The sequence below is a fragment of the Carlito syrichta genome, unplaced genomic scaffold, assembly GCF_000164805.1.
Source record: "Carlito syrichta isolate Samal-C Ts95f unplaced genomic scaffold, Tarsius_syrichta-2.0.1 Scaffold316283, whole genome shotgun sequence".
Lineage (NCBI taxonomy): Eukaryota > Metazoa > Chordata > Mammalia > Primates > Tarsiidae > Carlito > Carlito syrichta.
The window spans coordinates 335,292-342,985 of NW_007260379.1; the positions used below are offsets into that span (position 1 = coordinate 335,292).

Here is a 7,694-nt window from a genome sequence, read left to right on the forward strand (position 1 = left end):
GGCCGGGCGGGGCGGGGACGGGGCCACTGCGAGCCGGCGGGGGCTCGGCGAGGGTGGGCTCCCCGCGCCTGTACCGGCTCTCGAGAGCCGCGGGGGGAGGCCCTGCCGCCGGAGGGTCCCCGGCTCCGCGACAGACGTCGCTGAGCGGGAAGGCTCAGAGCTGGGAGGTCAGACCCCGAGGTGGAGTGTCCTCAGAAGGGTGGGGGTGTTCGGAAGTGAGTGAGGGGCGAGGGGAAGGGGCTGAGAGGGCGCTCCCTCTGCCCCGGGCAGTGGTGACACTTCTGGCGCTGAGAAGGGGACGGTGTCTGGGGCCTCCGAAGCCGGAGACGGCAGAAAAAGCGCTCTGACCCTGGAACGCCGAGGCCAGTGCCGAGCCAGCGCTCAGGTGCAGCAGCCCGAGGGTCCTCTGCGCTGGGGGCAGGGGGAGCTCCGCCACCTCCAGGCTGTTTTCCTGAGGCCCAACCTCACCATCTCTGGAGCCAAGCAACAGGTATTTAGTGAACAGACATCGGCAGTGCCATGCCGACCAGAGCTTGACCTTGCTCTTTTGGGAGTAAACTGAGAAAGGAAAGGGCCTGGTCTTGCCCTGTGACTGCAGGTGGAAGGACTCTCATTCAGAGGTACAGATAGTCCCTGACTAGTTGTTTGTGATTTTGGGGAGGCATCAGAGGCTCCGGCCTTCCGGAACTACTGGGAACCATCTCCTAGTCTTCCTCTTGGTTATTAGTCCCTAAATTCTGCACATTCTTCTGTTGTCTTCATCCACACTTTTAGTATCTGCCCACAAACCCTCCATCACTCTCTCCTCTCATCCTCTTCAGTCTTTTCCCCAAACATGCAATCATATCCAGGCCCTGGCTTCTCCTCACCCACACTGCTCCTGTGTTCATCTGGGTCCCCTGCAGCCTCTCCCCTCCCTTCCCTTCCTGGTTTCTGGCTCTCTCACACACACACCCACTTGCTTCTTCCATCAGCCCTCCTTCCTCTCAGGTCCTCAACCTGTCACTCTCTGTCTCCTTCCCTCTCACCCACTTATCTCCAGCTTTTGGGTCAGGATCTGCTGTAGAGGACTTGATGAGTTTGAGAATCTTTGAAACATCCCCAGCTTGGAGAGGCAGGCTGCAGCCTCCCAGTGACAAATGATTAAAGGGCTGGAAAACCTGTGTGTATGTGTAGGTGTGTGTAAGTGTCTTTGTGTCTACATCTTTATCTCTTGGAGACAAAATAACTGCCCTCAACCTTGAGAAGGCCCAGAGCAGGGGAAGCCAGCAGAATGGAGGGAACCTGCAGTGGGTGAGGTTGCGGTTAGGCAGGAGGAAGCAGTCTGTAGCAGTCAGGGTAGGGTGACACAGGAATAAGACTGGTGAGAGAGGCCGTGGGAAATCAAAATTACCCCAACCCTTGGTGCTTGACCAAGAGGCCAGGCCTGGGAACTGGAAAACAGTCTGAGGTCCCTGACTTCAACACCTGGTTCCAACATCACCTGGTAGGAAGAATGGAACCCGCTGAATGATGAAAGGAAGAGGAGGGGGCAAAGGCAGGATTCTGGAAGGAAGACTGTAACTGGCCTAACTTCAGTCTTAACGGTTTTAGTTTTGGATCAGGAAAAGAGTGTGAGGCAAAGGTATCTGCCTCCTCTTCCCTGCTGCCTTCCAGGGTCTACTCAGGCTACCCTCATGCCCTGGTCTGCATCAAGGCTTGGAGACAAGGAAGCCCTCTGGAGTTCTGTTGACCCCCTGCCTCCAGGCATCCTTATTATTGCCCCTCTCACCTAGGACCCTACCCTCTCTCTCTCAGGAATGTCTCCCAAATTTAACTTCAGTCCATCCTGGCTCTGTAAGCTCTTGATGTTTCCATTCCAGAGCTCCTTCCTCAGACCTCTGCAATGTTTGCTGAGGGATCTTGCTTCTCTCTGCCTCTTCCAGTCTTCTGTATTCATTTCTCTCCACTAGAAAAAAGAAGTGGAGGGTCTCCCAAGCACAGCTCAATTTAAGGGCTATCCCCATTCCCCATCCTGTCCTCTTCCTGTCATACAGTTGTCCCTTTTTCTTCTAGTCCTGCCCTTCCACCCACTTGTCTCTCTTCTTATTTCTGGGAGGTATAGGGCTTTGGCTCCAGGAGGACCTGCATAAAATCCCAGCTCAGGGAAGGCCGTACATACAAGGCACTTGCCCGGCATCACAGATCAAAAATCCCAAGAATCCCCATTTCCTAGCCTGGCAAACCAGTACTTTTACTTTAGTATTCTGCATAACTAAGCAACCCACAGGGCTCTGAGATTAAGACAGGATGGATGAGACGGGTTCTCCCAGGCAAGATCTGACCCCATTGGAAGTTTGAGCTAATTGCAAGAAAGTCATTGCTGGAAAAATGTGACCAGGGTGGAAGGATCTAAATGGGAAAATATCAGGAAAGGGGGTGGTGGCTACAACCTAGGAGGCTACTGTGGAGGTCTTGACTAAAGAACTGTTATCAAGCTTGTGACATGAAAAGAAGGGGCTGTTGTGATATCGTCGCAGATCTTGGTTGGGAATCTGGAATATGGAGGGTTATTTGTGGCAAATGAAAACAACTGCCAGATGAGGTGGCTGGTGTGAACTTTTAGGGAGTCACAAGAAGATATGAGAGACTGTGGCTATAGTGAGACAGCTGGAGAGGCATTAGGTTGGTGGTATCTGGGGAACTGGGAAGGAGGGCATCTAGGCCCAGACTGAAGACCCCTCCCCTACATATACAATGTAGACCCATTAGTGGTGAGGTTTGTAGGGGTCCGTGAGAAGAGCTGAGGAGGGAAACCAAAGACAAAGCCTGGGCCACCTCCCCAGATAGACTGGTTTTCCTGTCCAGGGTCCAGCTTCCTCTTTTGTCCTCATCATATTGGGGGGGGAGGGCATCTCTCCAGGAGCCAGAGGCCAGAGGAGGAGCTTCTTAGCTGGGGCAGGGCCAGGGTGGCTGGTTGTTTAGTACTGTCAGCACTAAATCATGAATGCCTCAGGATGGCCTAGGCATGAGGGCCTAGGAAATTAGAAGCAAAAAGGGCTCATATGTAAGTCAACCCGACTCCTTTGGCCCATTTCCTAAGCGGTCATGCTGAATGAGGTCAGAGAGATGGTAAGCCCATTCCCAGACCAGAGTTAGAATCCTCACCTTCTCTATGAACTAACATCAGGCTGGAGGTTAGGAGACCCAGGTCCTTGTCCTGGATTTGCTACCAACTCTGTATAAACCTGATCAACTTAGTTTCTCTTGACTCCTTTCAACATTAAGGAGTTGCATATCAGTACCTCCAAAGGGCACAGTGAACATGACAGCTCTGATTTTTCTCCAAGAGACTTACTCCTCATAACAGTGTCTGAGCTCCACTCTGGGAGTGGTGGGGGGGGGAGTTGGTCTCAGCAGCCTTGATATGACAGGCCTGAGTAGTCTCTGTGTATCTGTCCAGGGGCAGAACTGTGGCCCTATCCCCAAAGCACGAGGATTGTTATGGTTGAGAGATAAGAAAAGGGCAGACAGTGTCGAGGTTTTGCCGGGGGGCAGTAAGATGGGGGAGTACCCTGTCCCCTGCTCCAACTCTGCCCCACTGACAGTGGAAAATGAATGCCGGAGTTTCCTCCTTGATGTTATTTTCCCTTGTGGAAACCCCCTTGGCCCTGGGTGGGGCTGAAGGGACTGGGCAACCCTGGGTCTCTTTGTGGGTATTTTCAGGTTGGGGCAGGCAGGATTGGGAGGATGGCACTTCTCTATAAAGCCTCGTGTGAAATTAGCAAAGGCAAAGGAAGTACCACTTCACAGGCCTTTCATGGGGCCCAGGGACTGCTGAGCTGCTGCTAGGCTGTGAGGAGGAAGCCAGTGTGCAAGCCTTCCTCTGTGCTATGTGGTGGGGGAGGGGACAGCTTCCTTGGCTCCCTAAGACAGAGCTGTCCTAACCCTGGGGAGCCCTCACTCTTCATGGAACACCCCAAGTGCTGGGAAAGTGAGAGAAGAAGGTTGGGAACCGGGACTTAGTGAAAGGGTCCCAACCCCCCACAACTTTCCCAGCCACAAATGTCTCATTTCCTCCTCCTCTCCAGCCCCAGGTGGATGGCATCAACTCTTTCCTTCTCTTACCCTACCTGCTGCAGTGCAGGATTCTCTGCAGAGGCTGAAGGATGGAGAATGGCAAGAGGTGGAGAGTCCTCCAGCATGGATTTTTTTTTTTTAAGGCTGGGAACTAGGCTCTTTAGGGTTCTTCCCTGCTGACGGGGAGAAGAGGAAGAAAGAGACTCAGCCCTTGGCCTAGTCCCAGCCCCACACTGACCTCATGTCTCCCCCAGCTTCCTCCTCCCAGCCCAGCTGCAGCCAGCTGCAGCCCCTTTGAGCCTCTTCATATCACCTCTCCTCTATTCTTCCCTTCAGTACAAACTTGAAGAGCTTCAGGAACCTTTCCGACAGTGCCGTTCCCCTTGTCTCGTTTTTGACCAAGGGTCTTCCTATGCTCCCAATCCTTATGCTGTCAGGACCACTTTTCCTACTCATCTTCCTCATCACCTCAGAGCTAGCTCTGCTTGCTTCACCTCTCACCCTTCAGTTGAAGACAAGGCAATACAGCTTGTGTGTTCATTATCCCAATTTTGAGCTCCCTGGGGTGAGGAAGAAGCTGACTACCTTTGTCTTGTGTCTCTTGGTCACAGAAGTTCTTCTTTGTTCTTGGCGTCAAAGTCCGTGGATTGATGGGGGGGCGGTTAGAGGGGTTTGTCATTCTGCAGCTTTTGCTCATCCTTTTGTTGGGCTTCTGGAAATGAACAGAAGGACAGAGTTCCCTCCCCACGAGGCACCCAGTTAGTTCAGCACAATGAACAGTACAATGCTGCGAAAGGTAAAGCAGAAGAGGAGGTTGCTGCAATGTTCTGGAGAAGCTGGGGAACAGCACTGGGCCTGAAGGACGGGAAGAATCTGAAGGGGGTGCGCTGCGTTCCAGGAAGAGGAACTCCCATGTGCAAAGACATGAAGGACAGTTTGAGCTCACTTAGTTATTTACTGACAGCCACAGTGTACTGTGCTCAGCTTAGGAAGAAAATCAGTCAGGACCTTGCCCTCTTGGCACTCCCAGTCTAATAACAAGAGATAAGATTTAGATCAGCTTTCAAGTGCCTGCAAGAGAGACAGGGACCAGACTTTGAGTCACTTGTAACTTGGATGATTTACAAAAACTTAACTGGAGAAGGTGGCAGTGGTGCATGGCTTCATATTGCTATTGGTGTTTTGGGGGAACAATGTAGAGACTGCTTTGTAGAGGGTCAGGATGTCTGTGGCCAGAGCTAAGGATTGGATGGAGTGCCCAGAGATGGATTATAGCTAGAATGGGGTTCAGGGAAAGCTGCAGAAGGGGAGCCCTATGTTAGGGCAGCAGAGCCAGGAGGCTGTAGTAAGTTCTTATTGCCTCCACACTGGTCCATCTTTTAGAGCCCATTCCTCCCCTCCCCCACTCCCAATTGGGACACTTCCCCTGCTCTAACGGCCACAGAGATCTGGCAATCAGGCTGCTTCCTTTCCCTCCTCCCCTCTGGGCCTGCTTGGGCCACACCTCAGCACTAGGCCCCACTGGATACAAGCTGGGCTCCAGGGACCACACTCAGACTGAGTTAGCCCCCGATGAACTGTGCTCCCTGGAACCAAGTCAAACTGGTACTAGGAAGAGAGGTTTTGCCTGTCACAATCATAGCTTTTGGGTGTCACTGCTGTCCATTAAGATTCAGCATTGTGGTGTTGGCTATGGGGAGTGGGTAGTGCCTGATTCTGGGCTTTGGAGCAGTCTATCCAGATCTTAGTAGTAAGGGTTACTGCAAGCAGATCAGAAGGCAGTGGTCGTACACTCCTGTGTGCCCAGCCCTGTACTTACAGCTTTTCTGTCATTGAGTCAGGAGAAGCCCAGGCTCCAGTACTGGAGGGGCATCCACAGCTGGGAAACTTATATATGACTATTGGAAAAGGAGACTCATATCAAGCCAAGGCAGGGTTAAAAAGGGGTGGCCATGCTATGAAAATCCAAAGAATAATTTAGTAGCCTCATGGGACTGTGAGACTTAAGCTTGGCCTTGAGGGTCAGGAAGATTTGAGAAGGGAGAGGGAATGGCAGCAGAGGGAAAAACGAGTAAAAGTTCAGAGGCAAGAATGGTCCTGGCTTATTTGCAGAGGACATTGAAAACTCTGGCTTGAGCCGGGCTTGGTGGCTCAGCCTGTAATCCCGCGCGTTAGGAAGCTGAGGTGAGTGGATTGCCTGAGCCCGCGGGTTCCAGACCCGCCTGGGCAACTTGGCAAGACCTCATCTCTACAATAAATAAAAAAAAATTAGCCAGGTATGGTAGCGTGCGCCTGTAGTTCCAGCTACTTGGAAGGCTGAGGCGGAACGATTGCCGGAGCCCAGTGGGTTGAGGCTGCGGTGGCCGGGAGAGTGACACTATACTCCAGTCTGGGCGACAGAGTAAGACTCCAACTCAAAAAAAAAAAAGAAAGAAAGGAAATTGAAGCTTAGAGAGGCAAATCATCATAAGCCTGGGGTCACACAGCTAATAAGTGTCAGAACTAGGATTTAAATCTAAATTCTATATGACTCCAAAAACGCCTCTCAGGTTATGAAGAACTTTGCATGCCAAGATGAGGGAACAGGCATTTTCTGAATTAAATTGGGACAAAAAGCCAGAATAAGTCGTCATAATTTGGCTAATAACATACAGATCTGAAAACATTACTTTATTTCCTAAATTATTATTTTGTGTGTGTGACAGGGTCTCACTGTGTTGCCCAGACTGGAGTGCAGTGGCTATTCACAGGTGCAATCATAGCGTACTACAGCCTCAGATTCCTGTACTCAGACTCCCTATTAGCTGGGACTACAAGTGTGCACCATTGCACCCAGTTAAATGATTATTTTGAAAAAGCCACTTGTTGAATAGTCATTGTAAAACCACAACCCCAGGTAGGCCACTTTTCTGAATTTGCCTCCTGCAGCACTGACATTCCTTCTTTCTATTTGGCATAGGTTAGACCCACCTTTTAGCCTATACCCTCCTTAAATGGGCCGTGGGAACTTATTCAACCCAGTTCAGGCCAGAGGACTTCAGAGAAAAGAGTTGTCTTGGGAGAAAGGATAAGGGTCTGAACTAGACCCGAGCAGGGAGAATTGGGCTGATGTCACCACATGTATACTCAGATTTTCCTGCCTCTTGGGATGAAAAGCCTTGCTCCTGTGACAGCTTCAGTTAGCAAAACATATTCAGCCGGGCTCGGTGGCTCAGCCTGTAATCCCGTGCCTTTGGGAGGCTGAGGTGAATGGATTGCCTGAGCCCGCGGGTTCAAGACCTGCCTGGGCCTGCGAGACCTCATCTCTACAATAAATCAAAATAATTAGCTGGGTGTGGTAGCATGCGCCTGTAGTTCCAGCTACTTGGAAGGCTGAGGCGGAAGGATTGCCGGAGCCCAGCAGGTGGAGGCTGCGGTGGCCGGGAGCAGCCACTGCGCTCCAGTCTGGGCGACAGTGAGACTCCAACTCAAAAAAAAAATATTCATTTCCATGCTTGGGATCCTTGATGCTGCCCTGTGAGGCTTAGGGGGCGTGGGGGCCTAGTTTTATTACTCCTATTAGAAAGATTACACTACTTAGAAGGCTGAGGCGGAAGGATCACCGGAGCCCAGCAGGTCGAGGCTGTGGTGGCCGG

The 7,694-nt window shown here is 51.7% G+C and overlaps 1 protein-coding gene across 1 annotated transcript in view; it reads left to right on the plus strand.

Annotated features, from left to right (window-relative positions):
- The first annotated feature begins 2,981 nt into the window (after positions 1 to 2,981).
- Positions 2,982 to 7,694, plus strand: part of RHOG (ras homolog family member G) — a 9,973-nt gene continuing 5,260 nt past the window's right edge. Inside the window, exon 1 of the mRNA XM_008074056.2 lies at positions 2,982 to 3,046. The gene's annotated coding sequence lies outside the window, so the exon portion shown is untranslated. The remainder of the gene's footprint in view (positions 3,047 to 7,694) is intronic.